At 44.8% G+C, this 27653-nt stretch overlaps 1 protein-coding gene across 4 annotated transcripts in view; it reads left to right on the top strand.

Annotated features, from left to right (window-relative positions):
* The window catches only part of ANKFN1 (ankyrin repeat and fibronectin type III domain containing 1), a 281459-nt gene that overhangs the window by 47760 nt on the left and 206046 nt on the right, over positions 1-27653 (top strand). For 3 of the 4 annotated variants that reach the window (XM_081849563.1, XM_081849562.1, XM_081849566.1), the window contains exon 1: positions 10741-10967. The exons of the other annotated variant lie outside the window; for it this stretch is intronic. The gene's annotated coding sequence lies outside the window, so the exon portion shown is untranslated. Of the gene's footprint in view, positions 1-10740; positions 10968-27653 lie in introns of those variants that run through there. 4 annotated transcript variants of the gene reach the window in all.

The following is a 27653-nucleotide window of genomic DNA, read 5'->3' on the forward strand; positions in this document are numbered from 1 at the left end:
CATTCTTTTTCTGCAACAGTCTATGTAATGGTTCAGCTACCGAAGCTTTCTGGGGTAAGAACGAATGATAAAAGTTAATAAGTCCCAGGAATGACTGCAACTCCTTTGACTCAATACACAACAATTAGGGTTGGGAGAGACTTGATTTTTAACATTGCAATATATCACCAGCTAAACATCACAATATACAAACATATCACAATGTCTGAAATAAGAATGGAACTATGTAGAAGCAAACAGTGGGGGCTGGGCGATAATCTGGTTTTCAACTGTGTGATATAAAGGTAAAAGGTAAAGGACCCCTGGACGGTTAATTCCAATGAAAGGCGACTATGGGGTGCAGTGCTCATCTCGCTTTCAGGCCGAGGGAGCCGGCGTTTGTCCACAGACAGCTTTCCGGGTCATGTGGCCAGCATGTCTAAACCGCTTCTGGCGCAATGGAACACTGCGATGGAAACCAGAGCACACAGAAACAGCATTTACCTTCCTGCCGCAGTAGTACCTATTTATCTACTTGTACTGGTGCGCTTTTGAAATGCTAGGTTGGCAGGAGCTGGGACAGAACAACGGGAGCTCACCCCGTCACGGGGATTCGAACCGCCGACCTTCTGATGAGCAAGCCCAAGAGACTCACCTCACCAGCCAAATATCACAGTATGCTGATATATCACAATGTCTGAAATAAGGATACAGCATTGGCTGGCGTCACAGTTCCCCCCACATTGTAAATTTTGCACTGGGTTGTTATATTTCAAGAGGTAAAAATCCGGACACAAAAAGTTGTTGAGCTTTTTTAGCGTGATTGCCTGATAGCCCCTTCACTGCCACCGAGCCTGAACTGCCCACAATAATATTTTATTTTAAACCCAAATCCAGGACATTTTCTTTAAAATGTAAAATTCCCCCTGGATGGGCATGTAGCACCCAAAAAGAAGACGTGTTTGGGAATTCCCAGACATATGGCAACCCTAATTTCACATAGTGTAAATATACACACACACCCTCCATGATTTGTGATATGTTGCTAGGTCAAAAATTATGAAACCAATACAGTGGTACCTCGGGTTAAGAAGTTAATTTGTGCTGGAGGTCCGTTCTTAACCTGAAACTGCTCTTAACCTGAAGCACCACTTTAGCTAATGGGGCCTCCCGCTGCTGCCGCACCGCCATTGTGCGCAATTTCTGTTCTCATCCTGAAGCAAAGTTCTTAACCCAAGGTACTATTTCTGGGGTAGCGGAGTCTGTAACCTGAAGCGTCTGTAACCCGAGGTACCACTGTATCATTATATGGACTTCAGATGATATGTTGATATATCATGCAGCCTGCACTGAGTCAGGTGAGTCTGCTTTGGAATTCAAAGTTGGAAGATTCTTCCTCTTCCATAATTGCAACGTAACTCTCCTCCTGTGAATTGCAGCATTCTTCTCTGTCAAGGATGCTGTGTGCATAACCTTTTCTTTATAAGACAGGGAACTAACAGTAGCTTCAGAGCCAAAACGTTATCCCCCAAAGCAAGTGTTATTTTGAGGAAGGACATCGAGTGGTATTTAAGAAAACCAAACCCTGCTCCCCAATTGCTATTACTGCCAAGACCACAAAAAGGAAGGCCAAGTTGTTTGAAAAGGTAGGCAGTTGAAAGATAATATCAAACAGACTGTTGATGCCATCAGCTTCTCTCAATCAGAGAAAGCTCCAGGGTTGTTATATGTTGGGGGTGCCAAGTAGATAGTCGGCTAAGTTAAATGAGCCTTTGAGAGAGAGGTCCTAAAAAAAAATTGGCACAGAGAAAAAATATTATGGTTAAAATGTGTTTATAAAACAGCATCTGCTAAAGTTTTTGGTTATTAGTTATCAGAGCCAATATCTCTCCACTGGGAAGGTGGTCAAGACTGCCTACCCTTAGCACGATTGTTTATGTATTGAGATTCTTGATTATTGCAGTACAACTATAAGCTAAAAGAAAGTTAAGGGGCTATGGAATATTGCAAGCAAAAAATAAATATGCTGTTGATTCTCCTTAAGGAACCTTGTTCCTTTCATTTAACAGTTAATAAATATCTTGAAAGGGTTTCGGAAAACATCATTTAATGTGGAAGAGGCGGGGAGAGAAACTTTCCAACAGTGTATTTTTGTGGTGGGGCGCTGGTCTGCTATCCTTAGTATCACAAGATTGTCATGAGAGCGCTTGGACTAAAATTGTCAACCGAAAGCTCTACTTTTCTGGTTTATCACCACAACAGTTATTAACACCGGGCTTCAGTAAAGCAAATAATTTAATTAGACAGTGCCTATATGATATCGAAGGGACGCGGGTGGCACTGTGGGATAAACCACAGAGCCTAGGGCTTTCTGATCAGAAGGTCGGCGGTTCGAATCCCCGCGATGGGGTGAGCTCCCGCTGCTCGGTCCCTGCTCCTGCCAACCTAGCAGTTCGAAAGCACATCAAAGGGCAAGTAGATAAATAGGTACCGCTCCGGTGGGAAGGTAAACGGCATTTCTGTGCACTGCTCTGGTTCGCCAGAAGCGGCTTAGTCATGCTGGCCACATGACCTGGAAGCTGTACAGCAGCTCCCTCTGCCAATAAAGCGAGATGAGTGCCGCAACCCCAGAGTCGGCCACGACTGGACCTAATGGTCAGGGGTCCCTTTACCTTATATGATATTGAGTGACAGAATAATTTGGCCACAATATGGAAATTTTGTCCATGGTATGATTATTTCCCACCTAGTCATTTTGACACTCGGGCACCCTACTGGCAAAATTTAACAATTCCAAAATACAGGCGCGCTTTCACTTTTGCAAGATTGAATATACTGCCTTCAGTTGTACTTGAGGGTCGATTTCAAAATATTTCACTGGAAAAACGGTTATGTCCCTGTGGAGATGGCAGTATTGAGTCAGTGGATCACGTCCTTCTGGCTTGCCCTCTTTATAAAGATTTGAGGAGTGAGGTTATTACCTCTTTATTATTGTCCATGCTGGGGGTGCTCAACCCATAGCTGTCAACTGTTCCCTTTTCTTGCGAGGAATCCTACTCAGAATAAGGGAATTTCCTTTTAAAAAATGGAAACGTTGACAGCTATGGCTCAACCATTGCTACTGTGTCCTTTCTTTTAGCAGATCAAGATGATCAGGTCTCACGAAAAGCTTCAAGGTTTTTAGCGGGGGCCATTAGAATAAGATCTATTATGTAAACCCCCAAAATGTATTTTCTATGTAAGTTTTTACCTCTGTCTTCAGTACATTTTATTTTATTTTATTGCTTTGGCTAGTGGCTGATTCTGATTCTGGGGTGGGGCTCACAACTGGCAGTGACATTAGGCAAGTTTAAAGAGGAAAATGCAACTAATTAGGATTATTGTTGTTGTTGTTGTTAACCAAAGGCAGTGCTTCTTCTTCTTCTTTTAGAAAAGAGGTGCCTGAACTCACCATGAACACCTCCCTTGTTCTCCTGTAATGGCAATGGTGCCCACCTGAGAGGTTCTGGAACTGAGTTCCGGTTAATTCTAGCTGAAAAAGAGCCCTGCTGATATCCAAGGCATTGTAGTGTGAAATGGGCAGCCACTACTAAATGTGGGGAGGAGGGATTCAGAGAAAAAGGAAATAAATAAGAAAGTATCTCATAAAAACATCTTCAGAGAAATGCTGGCTCTGCTCTAGAAAATAATTAACCGTCTTCCCCTAGAACAGTGGTTCTCAACCTGTGTGTTCCCAGATGTTGTTGGACTACAACTCCCATCATCCTTGAGCTCTGGCCTTGCTAGCTAGGGGTGATGGGAGTTGTAGTTCAACAACATCAGGGGACCCACAGGTTGAGAAAGGCTGCCCTAGAACTATGGCCCCAGTTTACTCCACACCTGGCATGGCTGCTTTTAAACTTTGGAGACTCTAGATCAGGCATAGGCAAACTCCAGCCCTCCAGATGTTTTGAAACTACAATTCCCACCATCGCTGACCAGTAGTCTTGTTAGCTAGGGATCATGGGAGTTGTAGTCCCCAAACATCTGGAGGGCCGGAGTTTGCCTATGCCTGCTCTAGATGATCTAGTCAGAGATCTCATGACATCAGGTCTAGTTGTGCCCTCAGTTGCACTGGTCATGGGATGAAGGGAGGCAGTTGTGTGATGACTGCAAGACTCCTTCGCGTTTCTCTGAATTTTGGAATGCAATCCTCCAGCCAAGGAATGTGTCAAAAAATGCATACACTGGGGCAAAGCGCGCACAATATATGCATATAACATGAGTCAACAGTGTGATGCAGTAGCAAAAAAAGGGTAATGCTATTCTAGGCTGCATCAACAGAAGTACCTCGGGTTGCAGACGTTTCAGGTTACAGACGCTTCAGGTTACAGACTCTGCTAACCCAGAAATAGTGCTTCAGGTTAGGAACTTTGCTTCAGGATAAGAACAGAAATGTGCTCCGCTGGCATGGTGGCAGCAGGAGGCCCCATTAACTAAAGTGGTGCTTCAGTTTAAGAACAGTTTCAGGTTAAGTACGGACCTTCGGAACGAATTAAGTACTTAACCCAAGGTACCACTATATAGTGTCCAGATCAAGGGAAGAATTCAAAAGATAAAGGGCCTCTGACAGTTAAGTCCAGTCCAGTACCTATTTATCTACTTGCACTTTTTTGGGCATGCTTTTGAACTGCTAGGTTGGCAGGCACTGGGACCTAGCTTGGTCAGACAACACCAGGAGTACTGTGCTCAATTCTGGGCACCACAATTTAAGAACAATGTTGACAAGCTGGAACGTGTGCAGAGGAGGGCAACCAAGATGATTGAGGGTCTACACCACATATGCTTGAGACAGCCCTGGAGACTTAAAGGGGTGAACCAGGCTACGCGAACCCTGAAATCTCAGGAGGGGATCACGAGATGAAAAGGAATTGCTGCGGCGTGGAAGAGAGAACCCTAGAACTGACCGTGAGTAGTGAGCAGGGAGAGGGAGAACTCCTCAGATGCTAGACCCAGCGAAACTCCGCTGTCGAGAAGCCTGAGTCCAGGGGTATGGTAGGGCATTACTTCCATTGGAATAAAGCATATTTGAAGGACTAGCGTGGATAAAGGATGAGTTTGCAATTAATGAAGTTAAGACTCAATGATTAAATGCATTGATTATAATGGATTGAAAACTGAAAGCTAATCAGAATACGTTTTGCATGGACTTCAAGCTGTAACAGGACTAAATAAGATTAAGGACGTTCTATGCAGGTGGCGCTGTGGGTTAAACCACAGAGCCTAGGACTTGCAAATCAGAAGGTCGGTGGTTCGAATCCCTGCAACGGGGTGAGCTCCCGTTGCTCGGTCACATCTCCTGCCAACCTAGCAGTTTGAAAGCACGTCAAAGTGCAAGTAGATAAATAGGTACCGCTCCGGCAGGAAGGTAAACAGCATTTCCGTGAGCTGCTCTGGTTCACCAGAAGCAGCTTAGACATGCTGGCCACATGACCCGGAAGCTGTATGCCGGCTCCCTTGGCCAATAAAGCGAGATGAGCGCCACAACCCCAGAGTCGGCCACAACTGGACCTAATGGTCAGGGGTCCCTTTACCTTTTACTCCATTAAAACCAACTTTATTTGCATGCAACACTACAGAAGTTTAACAGAATTAAGAAAACTACTAAGTGACTGTGAAGGCCATTTCTGGATCCACACGTCCTTCCACAGTGGGGACATAGATTTCTGGTTGGGAGTTGATCACGGTGAGGGTTTGCCAAGTGTGCCTTCCTCTTAGCACATTTCTCCCTTTCGTCCTGAGTTCGAGTGTCTTCAAAGCCCATGACACCTTTGGTAAGGCTGGTCGCCAGTTGGAGCACCCACAGGCCAGTATTTCCCACTTGTCGGTGTTTATACTACATTTTTTTAAGATTTGCCCTGAGAGAGTCTTTAAACCTCTTTTGTTGACCACCGGCATTACGCTTTAAGTTCAGAATAGAGTAGTTGCTTTGGAAGACGACAATCAGGCATCCGCACATCATGACCGGTTTAATGAAGTTGGACAAGTCACCTAAAGTGTGAAAGAATGAAAACCAGGCACCTCACAGAAACCAAACTCAGTTTCTCATTGTCGACACACATCCATGCCTTGAAAATGATATTGTGTCTCACCCCCCACCCCCCCAAAAAAAGAAAAGGAAGGGAAAACTTCTTTGCAACAAAGGAAACTGGCTGCGCCTGTTGAGAACTGTTCATCTCACTAAAGAGCTGCTCCCTCACTTCTGAGACGAGTAAGGCTGCTATAAAACCTCACTTAGCATGAAAGCCAAGCTTCTCCACACGTCTGTTAAAAGAAAACATTAAACAGCGGCTGCCTGGGCTTGGGTATCATGAAGCATTAGCATAGGAATGCCAGAGCCAAGGCCCTCTGTAAGCCATCAAGAGAGCCTTGCTCTCAAACCTCGCATTGGGATATAAAATTATTAGCGCTCATTTCTCCTCACACCCACTGCCCACACACGGCTAGAAATCACCTAGCGCTGCGTGACTGGAGTTTATTTATTTACTTTAATAAACAAGCAGCGGAGTCTGTAGAATGAGGCTATGGAAAAACATGCTAAATCGCTGCTTCGAGGGGACCTGTCAGTCAGCGTTTTCACGATATATATATGTCTGTCCTCTGTTTATTATTCAAGACAAAGACATTAAAAATAAATATCTGTCTCCAGGTGGAACTTTTTTTTTAAAAAAAAAAAAAATTCTTTTTTTGAAAACCAAGACATGACTCTTTGTAACTTATCAAGTGGAAGACAGCCTCATTTATGGGAACTATCCTGGGGAGACATTCAAAGTCCTTGATAACCAAACATTTGGATAAAGGAGAGTATTATTTGCATAGTCTTAAGGTGTGTCCATTATATACATTTAAAGCACTATGATACCGCGTTAAACAGTTATGGCTTCCACCAAAGAATTCTGGGAACTGTAGTTGTTAGGAAGCCGCCTGTTCCCCTCACAGAGCTCCCCTGTTTAGGGAAGTTTTTAATGTTTGATATTTTATCGCTTTATTATTACTATTATTATTAATATTCTGTTGAGAGCCGCCCAGAGTGGCTGGGGAAACCAGCCAGATGGGTGGGGTATAAATAATAAATTATTACTATTATTTAAATCATTATTATAATTTCCAGAGTGTTTTAACAATCCCTGTTCAACTCTAGAGCATTTATGGCAGAATAAATCTCAGTCGGTATTTTACTACAAGATTGAAGGCAATGCTCCAGACACAAAATGCTGTTGTTTATCTCTCTCTCTGGCATCAAAGTGAGAAATAATTGCACTGGGGAAATTGTTCTTTTAAAGAGAGCAGTGTGTGTGTGTGTGTGTGTGTGTGTGTGAGAGAGAGAGAGAGAGAGAGAGAGAGAGAGAGAGAGAGAGAATAGTGTGGTTATGGTGGAAGTTCAGGGACCCCACAAATGGCAGTGCAAAGTGTGGCAGATGATAGAAACCCCACTGCCAACTTGAGCATGTTGCTGCCCACCAAGGGCCATCTCTGGTTAGCTGCACGATCCTTTCACCTTTGAAGGTGACTCGGAAACTGCAATTAATCCAGAATGCGGCAGCTAGACTGGTGACTGGGAGTGGCTGCCGAGACCATATAACACCGGTCCTGATAGACCTTCATTGGCTCCAAGTACGTTTCCAAGCACAATTCAAAGTGTTGGTGCTGACCTTTAAAGCCCTAAACGGCCTTGGTCCAGTATACCTGAAGGAGCGTCTCCACGCCCATCATCCAGCCTGAGGTCCAGCGCCGAGGGCCTTCTGGCAATTCCCTCGCTGTGAGAAGTGAGGTTACAAGGAACCAGGCAGAGGGCCTTCTTGGGAGTGGCGCCTGCCCTGTGGAACGCCCTCCCAGCAGATGTCAAGGCAATAAACAACTATTTTACTTTTAAAAGACACCTGAAGGCAGCCCTGTTTAGGGAAGTTTTTAATGTCTGATGCTGTATTGTTTTTGATATTTGGTTGGAAGCAGCCCAGAGTGGCTGGGGAGACCCAGTCAAATGGGCGGGTATAAATAATAAATTATTATTATTATTATTATTATTATTATTATTACTATTATTATTCAGTGGTACCTCGGGTTAAGAACTTAATTTGTTCTGGAGGTCTGTTCTTAACCTGAAACTGTTCTTAACCTGAAGCACCACTTTAGCTAATGGGGCCTCCTGCTGCCACCACGCCACCGAAGCACGATTTCTGTTCTCATCCCGAAGCAAAGTTCTTAACCCGAGGTACTATTTCTGGGTTAGCGGAGTTTGTAACCTGAAGCATCTGTAACCTGAAGCGTCTGTAATCTGAGGTACCACTGTATTATTATTTCATAGTCAGCGGGAAGCTGGCCAGCCACATACATGGTTAGAGGTGCCCGTTTTATCTATTTTACTTTTAAAACACGTTCGTTTCTACAGCACACTGATGATCATTCCCAAGTAAATGTGATTAGGAGCATCGTGCCAGAGGAAGCAAATCCCATTTCATTCCAATAGTCACAATGGTGCTGTGAATTAAGTGAGTTTTTCAAAAGGAGAAATTGCACATGCTCTGAAAATTTCTTTAAAAAAATCAAAACAGGGAAGGCAATCTGCCTTTGCTTAAAATAAAAAAAAAATAGCAGAAGGGTAGGGAACTTGTGCCCCTCAAGATTATGTTGGAGCATGATTGGTTCGGCCACACCAGATGCAGAACTACTGGGCTGCCATAGCACTATGTCATTGAATGGAAGGTGAGAGGCCAGAGATGCACTGGATGTTGCCATTGCACAGGTTGTTGCTGAAATTTGAGATGTCAAGGTCCACCACTGGTCAGGGTTAATGGGAGTGGAACCCATCAACATCAGGATGGTCATAGCTTGCCCTTTCTCACTCCAGCACATCTGTAATGTAGAGGAAGTTGTAAAACAGAAGTGGCCAGGATGAGAGGGCAAAGGGAGAAGAAAAATGTTAGCTGAAGTTCAAACAATACTTATGACCTGCTTGGGAAAGAGCCCATAAGACCACAATGTTTAGGGTCTAAAATTAACTAGCTGTACCACTGGAGAGAGAGAGAGAGAGGTTAAAAGATAGAACAACCTGGGTGGAAAATGTTTAATCACCCTAACGGCAGCCAGGCAACCTTCAGAATGTTGACCATGTTCTTACAATAATATTATATAGTATAAGATGTGACAAGAATAGGTCATATATTTGGGCTATGTATCAAACTCCTAAAATGGGATGTCAGCAGAAAAAAAGAGCTTTTCGGGAGCTAAACAAATTGATGGTTTCTCTCCCGGCACCCTCCCCCCTCAGAAAAATCACTCTTTGTCTGGGGTATTTATTTATAAAAGTATTTATATACTGCTAAATCACAAACCACTTAGCCTGAAACGGGGCATGTTCCCATGTGAGGCACATTCTATATACATGATGAAACTTGAAATGGGGGCATGTATGCTCTTTGGATATAGGGACGCGGGTGCGCGTCTAAACCACAGAGCCTAGGGCTTGCTGATCAGAAGGTCAGTGGTTCGAATCCTTGTGACGGGGTGAGCTCCAGTTGTTCGGTCCCGGCTCCTGCCAACCTAGCAATTCAAAAGCACGTCAAAGTGCAAGTAGATAAATAGGTACCACTTCAGCGGGATAGTAAATGGCATTTCCGTGCACTGCTCTGGTTCACCAGAAGTGACTTAGTCATGCTGGCCACATGACCCAAAATCTGTCTGCGGACAAACACCGGCTCCCTCGGCCAGTAAAGCGAGATGAGCGCCGCAACCCCAGAGTCATCCGCGACTGGACAGGGGTTCCTTTACCTTTACCTATGTTCTTTGGAAATGGTACAGTCCCAGGGAAGACTGTACCATATATCCTTGTCAGCATTTGAACCAGTTCTAAGTGGATAAGGAAAATGACATTGTGTTCCTTACTACAGTCTGTTCCTAGGGTGGGTCCTCACTGCAATTTCTTTCTTCTCCTCCATATGGCTACATCAAGACACCCACCTCATTTCCACCATCTTTGTTCCCTCCAATTGTTGTTGGACTACAGTTCCCTGATCACTCGTCATGTTGGCTGGGGCTGTTGGGAGTCTAGAAAGCAATAGGCTCCCAATCCTTGCCTTGAAGACAGTTTCTATCTTCCAGTCTTTTGGCTTCTGCAACTAGCTCTTACACCAAAAACCCTGTCTCCCAGCAGTTCTTTCAAGGGGATGGCTACCTGCTTCCCTCAGGAAACTTGACATCTCTTCCTCCTCCTCAGGCCTGTTGGCATATCTGTGGGTCCCTTCTTACACGGAACATTTCCATGATTTTGTGTGTGTGTGTGGTTTTGTAGGCTAATGCGAAATGGGTTTGCTCGGTGAGCCAATTGTGCCACACTCTTCTTCACAGAAGGTCAGAGCAAAGCAACATTTTGCCAACTTTTCCGCAGCAACAGGATTTTGTAAACAAACAGCGGCAACTCACAGGCTTCTAGTGAAGCAGGAATCAAATATTTAGGGAATCCTCCGAGATGGGGGATGCGGACAGTTCCTAACCAACACTGCTGACATCTCTTTCAGTAGCATGACCAAAGCTTGCATTTTTGTTTCAAAATTTATAATTATTATAATTAGGTCTATGGACCCCAGACACTTGTCTCTTTCCCCCTTCTGTGTCCCCTTCTGACTCTGCCGTTGGTGCTTGCAGTACTTGAGAGCCAGTTTCTACAAATGAGGCGGCCATTCTTAAGCTATGCAGACAAAGGGAGTGGTTCCCCTAGCAACAGGAACCATGTGGAGGTTCTCAGAAAGCTCTTGTTCTCCCGTTTTCTTTCGACTTAGTGCCTTTTGCACGGCATCTCTTGAACAGAGGAACTCGAAAACTGGGCATGAAACTGCAGCCAGCCTTTTTGAAAAACGACTTACTCTACCCAACGAACGGCACCAGCTTGAGAAGGCAGATGTTCTGCAGTCAAAGTGAGAGGAGGGGCGAAAAAAACCGTATGATGCTAGCTGGTAAGTAAACTAAGGAGTGCGACTCAGGTTGTTTAGAGAAAGGGAAAAGTTTGTGCTGCTATGTTACTGGATTCTGCACTCATTTTTTCTTTCTTTTTTGATAGCAGGGGGTTGGCACTGAGTTCTGTAATCATGAATGATGGTGGTGGTTTATCTCCATCACAGAGTTTGTTGTGCAGAAGCACTGAAGTGGTGATTGCAGGGCTGAGCATCTGGGCTCGTACTATGTGGTCTCTAGCAAGTCAAAATCTTTTTTTGAATGCAGCTTCAGTTTTGCCGCCCGTCAACTTGGAACTGTATGTCACAAGGGTGTTGCTAATTACTGTATACTTCAAGGACTGCTACTGATTGTAGCATCGACATTCGCTCAAGTTGCAGTCCTGTGCATGCTTACCTGCTGGGAATAATCTTCATGGAACGCAGTGGGGCACTACTGAGTTAATCCCACATAGAGTTATACCAGTGTAGCTTTTGAGATCAAGACCACTTGTGGCATGCAAAAACTGAAATTTTTGCATGTAGTTCAAAATGATTCAAAGCAACAAGGCAGGTTTAATTTCCATTTTTTTTATTTTAAAAAAAGTGTGTTTGTGTGTTTTACTTCGGGTGCTTATTATTTTGAAAGATAGGATCAAGGTCCTACTGAGCATCTATTCCACAAAAATGAACTTGTGGAAATTCAGTGAGCAATATTATGTCAATTATGCATCCATTATATAAAAATGAACTTGTGGAAATCCAGCCAGCAATCCAGTGGGAAGGAGGGATTTTCAAGTCACGTTCCTTTTATATTTTTGTTAGGATTTACCATGTGAATTTGGCTTCAGTTTCTGCTGCACCGGGTTATTAGAAGTGTGCTGGTGTTAACGTGCTCTCGCTGCAGCTCACTGTTATCAGATTTCTTGCCGTGCAGGTTGCATGAGAACACGAGAGTCCAAGGTAATGCAGCAGACATCTGGCTCCTTAAACAAAATGTACAGTGCCAAACTGAGTCATAATGAAAATCCATGGGGTAGGTGGAAGGCTGCAGAAGGAAGTAAAGATGTTTTCTAGGCTGTTTGTTAGCGGAGAACCAGGCTTGGGCAAATAGCTTGGGATTCATGATAAGGACAACTTTGTAGATCAGGTCAACGGTCCTGCATGCAAAATGCTAAACTATTTGGCATCAGGAATGCAAGCCAAGGAAAATTGGATTTGGAACAGGTTGCCGTTTTGATTACTCCTGCCCTGAAGGGAGATGAGAGGCAGGAATATGGAACACTGCTGAGTTTGGAAAATGGGAAGGACTTGTTTTGAGGGATATATATTTAATGTCCTTTCAATATGATCCAGTTTTGAACCCCAGTTTTTGTTCCTTCTCACATCTACCTTTCTGTGATTCCTCTCTTCCTCCCTTTCCCACCAAAACAACCATTTTTAAAAATCTTATCTTCTTTATAGTTTCCTTCACAGTTGTGAACCCCTTTCCCCAACCAATTCCAGGACCCTTAGGAAACTACAGTTCCCAAGATTCTTTGGGGGGGGAGTCATGTGATTTAAATGTATGATATACATGCAACCCATATCTCAACTTGCCTCATTATAGCAATAGTCCTGCAATATTTAGTTCCAGCTGCAAGCCTTTATTCGGGCAACGCCCCCCCAATCTCCCTGACACCTTATTTACTCTTGGCTTTTTGGTTAACAAGACCAGGCATTTTGTCTTAGAAGTTGTGTAAAATAATTTCCCTCAGCATGGGCACAAAGAGATTTCCAGTTAGCTACTTGTCAGCCAGGGACGTGGGTGGTGCTGTGGGTTAAACCACAGAGCCTAGGGCTTGCTGATCGGAAGGTCGGTGGTTCAAATCCCCATGACAGGGTGAGCTCCCGTTGCTCGGTCCCTGCTCCTGCCAACCTAGCAGTTTGAAAGCACGTCAAAGTGCAAGTAGATAAATAGGTACTGCTCCAGCGGGAAGGTAAACGGTGTTTCCGTGCGCTGCTCTGGTTCGCCAGAAGCGGCTTAGTCATGCTGACCACGTGACCCGGGAGGAATATGCAGCTCTGGGAAAAGGGCTCACTTGTCCCCCAGTTCCCCAAACTGCAGTAGCAGCAGTTGTGACGTCTTTCTCCTTGGGGGAGTGTGCCTTGGGTGTTCTGTGCCTGGGGGAGTGTGTAGGGAATTGACTTTGATAATGCCCACATTCTGATAATGCCCACATTAGCAAGCCAAACTTCTCACAAAGTAAGTATCCTGGAGCCCCAATAAGGAAATGTATTGCATCACGAGCTTTCATGGAAAAGAGTCGATTCACCAGACAGATGAAGTGGACAGTGGAAGTGTTGGTTGTTAAAGTGAACGTGGGCTGAAGAAGACAGTTATGCAAGCAACGTTAAACAGTAAAAGAGCATAGCCTGAAAGCAGAGCAATCCTCTGTGAATCAGTAAAGCTGAAGGGAGCAAGAGACTCAATTGCATGGCACCAACAGGTCCACAGATGTTGATAATTCACATGTACCTAACCAACAAAGCCATCTACTGATCTGCAAGACAAAGCTGTTCCACCAGACCTTTGGCCAAGGCACAGTCTGACCTCCTCTTTCTGTGATCCTTATAGAACTCTAGCCCAATGGTTGCCATTAATTTGATTCTGAATTGATTTTAGAATGTATTGCAATTCATTGTCTGTGATTTTATGTAAACTGTGCTATTTTTACTGTTGTTAGCCGTTCTGAGCCCTGCTTTGGCTGGGGAGGGTGGGATATAAATAAATTTATTATTATTATTATTATTATCTGGGAGGTGCACCCCATGATCCTTTATGGTCTCACATTGTGATGATGGGACTATTCTGGGGGGTGGGGTGGTGTGGTGTGCCTTTTCCAGTCTTGGAGTGTGTTCCTATTCTGGGTGGGAAGCCGAGCTCCTCAAGTTTAGAAGACTTAAAACCTTGGAGCCATACCTGACTATGTCTACTATAACCGAAGTCTCATTACAGGTCCTACAGGGGTGGCACTGTTGTCTAAACCACTGAGCTTCTTGGGCTTGCTGATCAGAGGGTCGGCAGTTCAAATCCCCGTGACAGGGTTGAGCTCCCGTTGCTCTGTCCCAGCTCCTGCCAACCTAGCAGTTCGAAAGCACACCAGTGCAAGTAGATAAATAGGTACCGCTGTGGCAGGAAGGTAAATGGCGTATCCATGCGCTCTGGTTTCCATCATGGTGTCCTGTTGCGCCAGAAGCAGTTTAGTCATGCTGGCCACATGACCCGGAAAGCTGTCTGTGGACAAACGCCGGCTCCCTCGGTCTGAAAGCGAGATGAGGGCCGCAAACCCCATAGTTGCCTTTGACTGGACTTAACCGTCCAGGGGTCCTTTAGCTTTTTTACCTTTACAGGTTCTGCTGTTGAAAAAGGTAAAGGTAAAGGTAAAGGGACCCCTGACCATTAGGTCCTGTCGTGACCGACTCTGGGGTTGCGGCGCTCATCTCGCTTTATTGGCCGAGGGAGCCAGCACACAGCTTCCGGGTCATGTGGCCAGCATGATTAAGCCGCTTCTGGAGAACCAGAGCAGCGCACGGAAAGGCTGTTTACCTTCCCGCTGGAGCGGTACCTATTTATCTACTCACACTTTGACGTGCTTTTGAAATGCTAGGTTGGCAGGAGCAGGGACCGAGCAATGGGAGCTCACCCTGTCGCGGGGTTTCGAACTGCCGACCTTCTGATCGGCAAGTCCTAGGCTCTGTGGTTTAACCCACAGTGCCATCCATGTCCCCCTGCTGTTGAAAAAGCAGCACCTTAATGAGTCAGAAGTGACCCTGCCTGAGGAGCTGTGGTTCAAGCCAGAGGGGAGTGCCTCCGGCCTTCCAAATGTTATTGGATTCCAACTCTCCTCAGCCCCAGCCAGCGTGGCCAATGGTCAGGTATGATGTGAGTTGTAGACCATCAACTTCTGGAGGGCCACAAGTTATGGCATCCCTGGTTTAAAGAGACGAGTGTTGAAACCTGGAACGTGAGGGATGGATCAAGGGTGGAATATGCTAGCTCAGTCCTGGTTTCCAGTATAATAAACAACTGTTGAAGTTGCAGCATCTTGACAAGAGCAGCAGAAGTGACCTTGTCTAGCTTCTACCTAAGCTCGGTTATTAAGAAAACAATAATCTCCTTAATCAACTATGGTTTCTTAAGCGAGGAAAGTTGCATCCAAACTAGCCAATTTCCCTTTGGAAGATACCTTATTTTGTGCTGAGCCAAACTGAAAGCATGTTGAATGAAGATGACTCTTCGGAGCGACTGTGCCAACATTATTGTGCTCAATCTTTCTGAGACAGATATCTGGAGTTCACGGGGCCTTCTTCTTTTAAAGCAGTATGTGAACTGGGAAAAGCATTTTATTTTAGTTGAGGTTTTGAAGTTCTAATCCCACCCCACCCCCCTCCACAACATCACGAGAAACAAATTATCATTGACTGACAGAAACAGCTTACAGAAATTTCTGTAGGTGGCTGGAAGCCAAGGAATTGGAGAATTCGGAGTCTAGATGGAAAGATAATGGCTTACAGGTCTGTTTTCTGGCTTTTATCACTTGCGCATGGCAGGATTGTCATTGCTGAGAGGACTTAAAGATGAAATGATTTACCATCTAGGCTGAATCTATCTCTCGAGAATAAATACAGTTTCCCCAGAAAGGTTGACACCGCAAAGTATAATTATTAGGATAATGTACACAGCTACAGGAAGACACAGTCACATGTTTCAGGTCTTGCCAAAGGCAATCAGAATGTTGCACCATTCTCCTTTGTAGCTGAAAGTTGAAGTGATCCTGCTAAGTCAGGCACCAGTTGTCTGAGAAAATCTTTTTTAAAAAATTTTATTATAGTTTTTTATTGCTAAAATAATTCAACATTAATACACATACAAACATACAAACATACATTTCATACAACTTACCTACATACATGCAACATACCTACAACATACCTACACTCAATCCCACAGATAATTCCCATCACCATCCACCACCCCTCACCCTTTGTGTTAGACTTCCAATCTACTCAACTGCAATTTCTTTCTACTTCTATTACTTTCTTTCACACACCTTTAACCTAATTTCATATTTCTTTTTCTATTACACATTGTTATCCATCTTATTTAGTATTCCAATATTTGAAACGAAACTTGTTTATTCTAATAGGAGTTCTGAGAGTTGTCTGAGAAAATCTGATGCGTTAACTCTCTGTATGCTGTAGAGTACTGTGTTTGCTGAGGAATGAATGAAACCCATCTTGCTGGAAATTCAGTCGCATTCCACCTATATTTACGAGACAGGATGAGATTCAGAGAAAGAGCTGCTCACAGAACTGGGTGAGGAGGAAGAGGAGGAGGAGGAGGAGGAGGAGGAGGAGGAGGATATGAAGAATTGAAAGAGCTGCGTTATCCAGTTGTGTGGTGTAGTAGTTATAGTGTTGGAATAAGATCTCATTTTTCTTCTGATGTTTCCATATCTGTGGAGGTGTCCTTGCAGGTGGTAGACCAGTCTACATCATTGGTACACCAATCATTAGTACTTTTGGTTAATACATTTAATTAGTGATGAACCTACTGCCCCAAGCTTTTAAAAAAAGGAAAAAGAGAGGCAGGAAAGTAGCTAATTTTCCTGAGCCTACTTCCCAAATCTGGCCCTATTTTTCCTCCAGTATTATCATTGGGAGCATGACAAGATTGGAAGCCTATATCCAAGGGAGTAAGAGATGTCTTTGTTTGATTTTAACCTGGGCTAGAGGAAGATTCTGGGCCAGAAATGATGTATCCACTTATTCCAAAATTCAGTCAAATGTTACAAGCTGGCTGAGCTGATATTATGACCATAATTACAAACTTTGGCGACACTGCTACCTTTAAAAATTTGACTATTATTGCTACGAGTAATTTACTCTGCAACGCTACACAGAGCAATTTTAGCAGTGGGGATTCAGTTTTAGCTGTTGTTTGTATTGTTTTCACGGAAATATGCATTTTGAAACCTGTGGAGGAATCACGGTGATGAGAAATACTGCCACCTGTCCAAAGCACAGCTTTCGCATCATGGAAATGAAGCTGTTGGGTAGTCGATAAATGCCACGCAACTTGGAACATAGTTATATGCTTGTCTAGTTGAAATGTGGGCACACATAACTCTTAAGAAAAGAAGTAAAAGCTCGCCTTCTTTGGAATGGTATACCTGCCTTTATTATCCTTCATTGATCAAAATAAATAAAGTCGTTGAATAAATTTAATTTAAATCCAGGTCAAAACACATTACAGGCATCTCCTCAGATATGTGGGGGTTACGTTCCTAGGTACCACATGTATACATGAAATCACGTATAGTGGGGGGGGGGGACACCATCTACAAAGTGTGTAAAGGTAAAGGTACATGTGTAAAGGCCATTCGGTCCAGTCGTGACCGACTCTGGGGTTGCAGCGCTCATCTCGCTTTATTGGCCGAGGGAGCCGGCATACAGCTTCCGGGTCATATGGCCAGCCTGACTAAGGCGAACCAGAGCAAAGCACGGAAATGCTGTTTACCTTCCCACCAGAGCGGTACCTATTTATCTACTTGCACTTTGACGTGCTTTTGAACTGCTAGGTTGGCAGGAGCAGGGACCGAGCAATGGGAGCTCACCCCGTCGCGGGGATTTGAACCGCCGACCTTCTGATCGGCAAATCCTAGGCTCTGTGGTTTAACCCACAGTGCCACCCCTCTAAACCTCTGGAAACACTTGAAAAGCCCTTTAAAAAACCAGCAGCACTTACCAGACTGACAGTGGTTGCTCTCAGTTTCTTAAGCGCTGGAGGATGATATGGAAACAACTGTCCACAGTCCTCAAAGGTCAGTGCAAAGGCTCATGGGATAGCTAGCCATTTTCCCACTCTTCCCACACCATGTTCACAGTTTTCCTGCTCTTCAGGTCGTTTTTGCCCCTTTCACACCTGTTTGCCATTTAAATGTATTGATTGATTGATTGATTGATTGATTGATTGATTTCCCAGTGCCGCATGTATACCTGGTCACGTGTGAGTCAAAGGTGCCATAAGTGGGGAGACACATGTACAGTGGTACCTTGCTTCTCGAACTCAATCCATTCTGGAAGTCCGTTTGACTTCCAAAACGTCCGAAAACTAAAGCGTGGCTTCTGATTGGCTGATTGGCCCCGGAAACAATGCCGACAGCCGAAATGGAATGAAACTGCAGCTGGCTGAGAGGAAGAAAGGGGCGAACTCAGCTGCCCCGACCTTAAATGACCTACCCTAACCCTGCCCCTGCCGCCAGCTGATTGGCTGGCGCGGGGGATGATGTAGCCCGGGATTCCCAAATCATGCAGGGCCACAGCCAGCCCCGTGCGGATGTAGGTGGGCGTGAGCCCGCAACCCCCCCTCCTTATGTTGGGAGTGGCTTTCTGAAAAATGTTCGCAAACAGGAACAATTACTTCTGGGTTTGTGGCATTCGGGAGTTGATTTGTTCATCAACTAAACCATTCAGGAACCAAGGTACCACTGTACAGTGGAACCTCGGGTTGCGAATGTGATCCATGAGGGGGGCACGTTCGCAACCTGCAGTGTTTGCAACCCGCAGGGCCGCATCTGCACATGCGTGTGATGTGATTTGGCTCTTCTGCTCATGCGCAAAGCGCGATTTAGTGCTTCTGTGCATGCGCGAATGCCGAAACCTGGAAGTAACCCGTTCTGGTACTTCTGGGTTTTGGCGTGTCCGTAACCTGAAAACGCATAACCCGAAGCATCTGTAACCCAAGGTACCACTGTATATGAAAACCTATCTGTAAATTCATGGGGGCTTGAAATGTGTTTTCCTGCCCCCCATTCCATTTAGTACAAACCTTATGAATCAAGGAGACCTTGAAGGGAGAAAAGCTGCCAGTTTTAACTGGCTTCTCCTTTGAAAATTGAAAAATACTCTTGCACTTTTTGTGAGATCTGGTTTCTTCTTGCGACGGGCAACTTCCCTGTCTGTCACACCCTTACCACAGATTTAATGCATATGTCCTCCCAATCCTGGGAAATGTAGTTCACCCCTCACAGGGCTACAATTCCCAGCGCACCTAAACATTCCACAGATCCCAGGAATCACTGGGTGAAGCCATGGGTGGTCTAGATTTTAGTGTCTGAATAGCAACTTCTCGCTCATCTCTGTGTTGATGTTATGTGAGAGCACTGTCTATTCCCCCCTCCTTCCTGCCTCCCAGCTCTCTGCAGGAGTCCTTAACTGAAGCACTTGTTTCTGCAGTTTAGCCTTGGTTATATAACATGTTCCAAGTGCAACCTGTGAGATAATCTGAATATGGAAAGAACAGAGTCCTTCATAGGCAGGAGCTGTTTGATTGGGAAAATGCAACTCTCATTTGGTCACTCTGGAAATCTTGCGGGTGTCTGAGAAGCGGTTCTAAATTTAGATGCGCGTGTGTAATTTTGAGTTAGTTTAATTTGGCAAAGTGTTGTTTTTAAATGGGTAAATTTATAGCTTGACCCCAAGATTGGCTATGTCATTGCAGAAATATTTAGCATGGACCATACCAATGATTGCACTGGTGAAATGCCAACATAGCTTGGTGCTATGACAACACTGTGAGGATATTAACATGAGTATTGCAGCTGGATACACAAATGCAAGTCCTTACCATTTAGTGGTATTCTGTTATAAACAAGGGTAGTGGAATCTGTCAATTCTGGTTTTGTTTTCTGCAATTCCTTGCAACTTTGCATTTTATTTTATTTTTAAGTCCCCATCAAAATCCACCAGCATGTTAGTGTAAATTTATTCTAATATGCACATTTTTTGTTAGTGCCTTTGCCCAATATACACATTTTTTGAAATGCAATTTCCCCTGGTGCATTTTGTCACATTACTTCCACTAATATGTGCATTTTCAGACACACTTAGCAGCATATACATTCCTAAACACATTATCCAATGGGAAAGTTGCATTGCAAAAACTGGAGAAGTGAGAATTTCGAAGGATGGCTGTGTTCTGCTTTCCATATTATTTTAGAAAGTGTGAATCTAATTTCTCCCCTATCCCTGATTATGTGGGGCTACCTTTAAAGGTGACTTGGAAACTACAACTAATGCAGAATGTGGTGGCTAGACTGGTGACTGGGAGCAGCCACTAGGACCATATAACACCAGTCCTGAAAGACCTACATTGGCTCCCAGTACATTTCTGAGCACAATTCAAAGTGTTGGTGCTGACCTTTAAAGCCCTAAATGGCCTCGGCCCAGTATACCTGAAGGAGCATCTCCACCCCCATCATTCAACCCGGATACTAAGGTCCAGCTCCGAGGGCCTTCTGGTGGTTCCCTCTCTGCGAGAAGTGAGATTATGGGGTACCAGGCAGAGGGCCTTCTCGGTGGTGGCCCTCTCCCTGTGGGACGTCCTCCCATCAGATGTTAAGGAGATGTGTAACTATATAATCTTTACAAGATATCTGAAGGCAGCCCTGTATAGGGAAGCATTGTTGTTGTTGTTGCTATTACAGTCATACCTTGGTTCTCGAACACCTTGGTACTTGTACATTTTGGCTCCTGAACGCCAAAACCCCGGAAGTAAGTGTTCCAGTTTTTGAACGTTCTTTGGAAACTGAACATCTGACGTGGCTTCCACGGCTTCCGATTGAGTGCAGGAAGCTCCTGCAGCCAATCGGACGTTGCGCCCTGATTTTCGAAAGGTTTCGGGATTCAAATGGACTCCCGGAACTGATTAAGTTCAACAACCAAGGTACCGCTGTGTTTATTATTATATTTATACCCTGCCCATCTGGCTGGGTTAAAGTGTAATGTTTTATTATGTTTTCATACACGTTGGAAGCCACCCAGATTGGCTGGGGCAACCCAATCAGATGGGCAGGGTACAAATAATAAAATTATTAGTAGTAATAGCAGTAGTAGTATCCACACTGTAATAAAAATCTTGCCTTGACCACATAACCTTGCCAGAGAACACTGTTCCCTAGGTACACACACATGAGCAATCAGGCTCACAGGTGATAGTGAATGAAGAAGCCAATGTCACCTTCTACACACCTGAGATTCCTCTTATCGGAAAAGACTTCTGAAAATGCAGCGGGGTTAGAGTGAGAGCAGAATAGCTCTATTTCCAAGCTATGCTTCTGTACCATAGACAGTAATGGGAACAGTTTTAAAATAATGCCCTATAATCCATGGGGTATAATTAGAGCCCTTGGAATTAAGAATGGGGGTATATATATATCCCATAACTGTCGCGTTGTATTTTCTGTGCTGAATTGTCCTTTGCCAGGGCATACAGTGCAGCCTTGCAGTCTCAGATGTTAAAGAGGAAGATTAATGCATGTGGTTCTCTAACCACCTTTCACATCTTTACAGCTAAACATTGTTTATAGGGATCAACTAGTTCTCTGTCTCTTCTGTTTTATTATGAGGCTGTGTTCGGATCTCCTTTAAAAGAGAGGATGATGGATGACCAACTTTCAACACGAGTGAAAAATGGGCTGTCCCAGGAGAGCAGGTTATAGGGAGAAAAGTTTAAACGATGATAAAACTCAGCCTCCACAAGACAGTAAGATTCTGTCTGTGGAATCAGTATGACTTCTGTTACGTACAGAACTTTCCCCTCCGTTGGCTTGGATGTTTGCTATAGGAAGCCTAGGTGAGCTTTCAGATCTCTTTGTCCAACAGAAAATGGGAGTGAATTTGTGTTCTGCTTTGGAATGCATCACAGCAGATCATTGAATTGTGTGGTCCTCAATGGGTCTCAGTAGTATAGCGTGGGTTGCCAGTTCCCAGGGTGGGGTGAGTGTTGTGCCCCCTGCTGGTGGACTGGGGGAGTGCGCCGGGGGGCACATGCAGAGCCTGCCTCCAGAAGGCTCCTGGCTTGCTCCCTCTCTCCACCTGCTTGCTAGACCAACCCACCTGTTGCCGCACCTCAGCTGCCAGAGCTCTCTGCCAGCACATCCTCAAAAGTGTGCGCCTGGGGCCATGGCCCCCACATGCTATGCCTCTGGTGGGTCTCTACAGTTGAAAGGCACTGCACTTCTGGAAATAAGGATGCCAGTTGCAGAATTGGTAGCTGAGCCCAAAATCTGTAGTAAGATTTCTAACTGAGAATCAGATATTTGAATTTTAGGATATATGAGTATATCCTAAAATTATATATGTATTGTGTGTGTGTGTGTGTGTGTGTTTGCATATCCTCCTCATAGTTGCACTTGGCTGCATCAGATAGCTGAGATGCTAAGGAGGACCACTCCATTGGCTCACCTGGGGCCATGTACCCTTTGGCTGTTCCTGTCCAAACCCCAAAATAAAGCTGGCCTAGCAGCTTTGTGCTTCCTCCAAGACCCTTTGGGTGTTCCATTCAAATGCCTGGAAATCCTAGAGGATATTTTCCCTTCAAGAACTCCCTAGTACAGCTGTGGCAGTGTGGATCAGTGTTTTTCCGTCAACTCAGTTCAGCTGGTCTTTGAGGATGTGCTTAGTTCTAATCAGCCAATCGGCCCTGAAAGCAATCGTTCAAAGGAGCTCCCTGCAAACCCCACTTTGTCTATTTGCAAACTACTTTGTCCTGGTTTGTCTCCTTGTGAAAGTTCGTCAGACCACCTTCTAGTTTGCAGAAGAAGCACATCAATCTGCAGGAGTGCCTTGAATCCAAACTGCAGCTGCAGGACAAGACTTGAAACTCGTTACTTGCTGATCAGCTGATTGACAGTTGCAACAAATCCCTTTGATGTCATCTGACATCATAATAATCTCACAGGATTGCCCAGTGTGTGATCAAACCCATCTGTCAAAGTTGGCCCCAAAGTTGGTGGGGGCGGCATTTGGATCAAGCCTGCGTGCCAGCTCTAGTTCCCTACCCCTGTTGTATACCAAAGGTAAAGGTACCCCATACCGTTCGGTCCAGTCGCGGACAACTCTGGTTGTGGTGCTCATCTCGCTCTATAGGCTGAGGGAGCTGGCGTTTGTCCGCAGTCAGCTTCTGGGTCATGTGGCCAGCATGACTTAGCCGCTTCTGGTGAAACCAGAGTAGCGCACGGAAATGCCGTTTACCTTCCCGCCAGAGTGGTACCTATTTATCTTCTTGCACTTTGACGTGCTTTCGAACTGCTAGGTGGGCAGGAGCTGGGACTGAACAACGGGAGCTCACCCTGTCACAGGGATTCGAACCGCCGACCTTCTGATCAGCTCTGTGGTTTAGACCACAGCGCCACCCACGTCCCTGATGTTGTATACCAACTGGTGTGTAATAACAGCAAATGTTAATGGTGAACAGCTGTATTAATGCTTACCAGATTTTGACAAGTATGCTTGAAGTGTTGAGCTGGCAATGTTTTCATCCCCCTGTTGACATGCATTAGGGAGAACCCTGAAGCAGTGCTCAGAATTCACCCCTTTCTTCCCAAATCCGCTAATGTGCATTAGCAAGTTTAGCAGTGATTCAAAACTGGATTATAAGGCCAACCTGCACACAATAAATGTGTGTGTGTATTTCAGAGCGGAATCTCAGGCAACGGCCTTGAGCGTCCCGAGGGATACCTGTGATCCATTTAACTTGCAGAAATTGTTCCACAGAGATTGAAGATGAATGCTGTTTTGCTCACAAGAGCCTCTTTACAACAATAGCCTTTGAGTGCCTTGCTATGACTTTGGAACGTTGTTTGATTTTTGTCCATAATTTAACAGAGCGAAAAAGTGTAACTCAGGGTGTCGGTCCTACCTGTGTAAATCTCTACTTACCTGACCCATCCCACTGCAGCTCCTGTGCTGTTTTCACCATCGCAACAGGCGACGGACGGCTCCCCTGGAGTGTATCTAGGAGATGTGACTAACTTCTGTCACAATCCATTAACTCCTTCTCTCCTCTTCTTCAGGGGCAAAACAAACCCTCCCCCCATCTCTGCTTGCGGCCTGTCGTCTTTTCTTCGGGTGTGTCAAAGTAGCTTCCATTGGAGGGCCATGGCCTCATACCAAAAACAGTTAGAGATGCACATCACTGGCAAAATGGCATGTGCAGCCTGTGCTGATCAGGCCTTGCCACACTACATCCGTACATGAGCAAAATTGTGGTTAGGGCTGCGGCGGAGGTGGGAAATAATGTTGTCTGCTTCCAGCTTTTGCTTCACTGTTTTCTTGGGAGTTTTCTCCATAGGAATCTCACTCTTGAGGCTGTTTGAATGATATAGAACCCTGGTGGATCTGGCCAACATCCTGTTCTGGCCAAAAATATGCCTATGGGACAAGCTGGACCTGAGCACAACAGCGCTCTGCCCATCTGAGATTCTCAGCAAAATGCCTCTGGAAGTGGAGACAGAACATGTTATATTTCCATCTTTTGTACTTGAAGTTGAAAGCAGAGAAGGAGACAAGGAGGACTGGGCATGTGTGTATGGTAATGGCTGAATGATCAGGTATGAGATGGACTTTTGGATTTATGTACCTGATCTGGCCTCTCTTTTTTTGCTCATTCCAGGCTTGGGTATCCATTGAGTGCCATCCCTTCTTCTATAGACTCCTTTCCCAATATCTCTCACTGCGCTGCTATTGCCAACCTCCTCCTCCTCCTCCTCTTCTTCTTCACCATAGCTCAGTTGGTTAGAGTGTAGTGCTGATAACGCCAAGGTTGCAGGTTCAATCCCTGTATAGGACAGTTGCATATTCCTACATTGCAGGGGGTTGGACTAGAGGAGCTAGTCCTTCTCTCGAGTAGGACCCTGGCAGAGACACAAGCCCGACTGGCATGTTCTCTCCCTCCTGGTTGATCGTTCAAGGGCTTCAAAAGCTTTCTAATGCCCAGACATCACAGCGACCAATGCCAACAGACACCGGCACACTTAGGGATCCGCAGAGTGTGTGCAGCTTGCGTAACAGACCTCAGCAACTCAGCATTTTGGCTAATCTACTTTATTTACATAGTAGAGACATCACCTTGCCAACAAAGGTCCGTATAGTAAAAGCCATGGTTTTCCCAGTAGTGCTGTATGGAAGTGAGAGCTGGACCATAAAGAAGGCTGATCGCCGAAGAATTGATGCTTTTGAATTATGGTGCTGGAGGAGACTCTTGAGAGTCCCATGGACTGCAAGAAGATCAAACGTATCCATTCTTAAGGAAATCAGCCCTGAGTGCTCACTGGAAGGACAGATCGTGAAGCTGAGGCTCCAATACTTTGGCCACCTCATGAGAAGAGAAGACTCCCTGGAAAAGACCCTGATGTTGGGAAAGATGGAGGGCACAAGGAGAAGGGGACGACAAAGGATGAGATGGTTGGATGGTGTTCTTGAAGCTACCAGCATGAGTTTGATCAAACTGCGGGAGGCAGTGGAGGACAGAAGTGCCTGGCGTGCTCTGGTCCATGGGGTCACGAAGAATCGGACACGACTAAATGACTTAACAACAACAACAACTTTATTTACATATAAACACACACGGAGCACTGCAACATGGCGCCCTCTCTCTCTAGCATCAGACAGCAAAGAGAAAGAACAAAGGACAATAGTCCCACTCCACAGAACACAGCAACACGAACATCCTGTCTCCGTCACTTCCCACTTTGTGGAGTCAAAACACACACCGTCATGTGAAAGACAACAATCCCATGACTGCAATCACGGAGCAGAAATTCTAGCAGTTCAGGGTCCTTTCCAACTCCACAATTCTATGATTCTACGCATAATATTTTTATTATTTATGCCGTGCCCATCTGACTGGGTTACCCTAGCCTCTCTGGATGGCTTCCAACAGAAATAAAAACACAATAAAATTGCTATGCAGGGCTGCCTTCAGATGTCTTCTCAAAGTTTTATAGTCAGTGCTATTTTTCTAGAAAAAGAGGAGCTGGAACTCACCATGGATGCCTCCCTTGTTCTCTTATAGTGGCAACAGCACCCACCTGGGAGGTGCCAGAATTGAGTTCCAGTGAGTTCAGGCTGAAAAAAAGCCCTGTGTATTGTTATTTATCTCCTTGACATATGGGAGAGCGGGCGCCACTACCAAGAAGGCCCTCTGCCTGGTTCCCTGTAACTTCACTTCTCGCAGTGAGGGAACCTCCAGAAAGCCATCGGAGCTGGACCTCCGTGTCTGGGCTGAAGGACTTTATTTAGGAAGTCAGTAATGAGGAGAGGGAGATGTGTAGAGATCAAGTTAGGGGAATGTCATTTTCTCAATCTCTCCTAATACTAGGGCCTGGGGTCATCCAGTGCAGCTGAATGTCAGGCCATTCAGATCAGACAATGAGGAAGTACTTCTCCATGCCAAATTTAATGAAATTGTGGATTTCATTACCACAAGATGTAGCAATGGCTATCAACTTAGATAGCTTTAAAAGGGGATTGGACAAATCCAGGGAGAATAAGATGTCCCACAGTTATTAGTCATAATGACTGTATGTTACCTCTGAGATCAGGGGCAAGTAGGACTCTTCTTAGAAGAGTTTGGATTTGATATCCCGCCTTTCACTCCCCTTCAGGAGTCTCAAAGCGGCTAACATTCTCCTTTCCCTTCCTCCCCCACAATAAACACTCTGTGAGGTGAGTGGGGCTGAGAGACTTCAGAGAAGTGTGACTGGCCCAAGGTCACCCAGCAGCTGCATGTGGAGGAGCGGAGACGCGAACCCGGTTCACCAGATTACGAGTCCACCGCTCTTAACCACTACACCACACTGGCTCTCTTAGTGGCTCCTAATGGGATCAGGGGCTTGGGTTTTGCAAACAGGTTACAGGATTTGGAATTTGGCATTTGGCAAATGCAAAAAGTCGCAGCCTCAGTCCCAATCGTTGTGCAGTTTGCCATCTATAAACAATCACAACCTGCTTCTCGTTTTTCTGCAATTTTCACACCAGTGCTAGTCTGTGCACATTTAAAATTTGCATATATTGGTATAAATTAAGGCATTTGAGCAGCAAAGGCACATATTTGTTTAAAATTGCTTCTCTAGGAGAGATGATAACAATAGTATTGAGGATTGAGGCAGAGAGAGTTTCTAATCCAGGCAGAATGGAAGCATTCATGGTGCTTGCATAACTAGAGTAAAGGAAATAGCTGGAAATGCTGTAAAAGTTCAGGAGGGCAATCTTGTTTCATTTCTTAATTTCTTGCCAATCCCAAATTTGCAATAATTTTTGATTTGACCCATTGTCGTGCTTGTAATTTGTTTCAACCTATATTTTAATAACGCGTTTTTAAATATGCTAACTCTCCCCAGTACCTTATGGTGAAAGTCGGGCAAGAATGAATGAATGATATTATTTGAATTGCCTCCAGAATGCCATTAAATTACATAGAAGTCCTCTAGCTTTTCCTTGGAACACTATAGTTCACTAAGAAAGTTTGTCAAAAGAGGATCCTTAAAATATATATATTCCAAGGAATAAAACTTTTCCTATCCTGCTACAAAAACCGGTGAGATTATTAAGACCTTCTATATAAACTCCTATTTCTGTCTGGGTATAATATTTAAGATGGCAATTCTTGGATCAGTGGGAACTGGGTGGTCCAGTTCTATGCATAGTTATGTGGGGCTAAGTCCCTCTGAACACATTGTGTCTACTTCTGAGTAAATATGCATAAGATGGTACTCTAAATCAAATCAAATTCAAGCAGCCCATGTTAGCCACAAGAGGGCAATGTTGGCATACTGGATAGGGATCCATTCTGACTAATTAAATCCTGAGTTCTAATTCTGTCTA

The sequence above is a fragment of the Podarcis erhardii genome, assembly GCF_964252035.2.
Source record: "Podarcis erhardii genome assembly, chromosome: 2".
In the NCBI taxonomy this organism is placed as follows: Eukaryota; Metazoa; Chordata; class Lepidosauria; order Squamata; family Lacertidae; genus Podarcis; species Podarcis erhardii.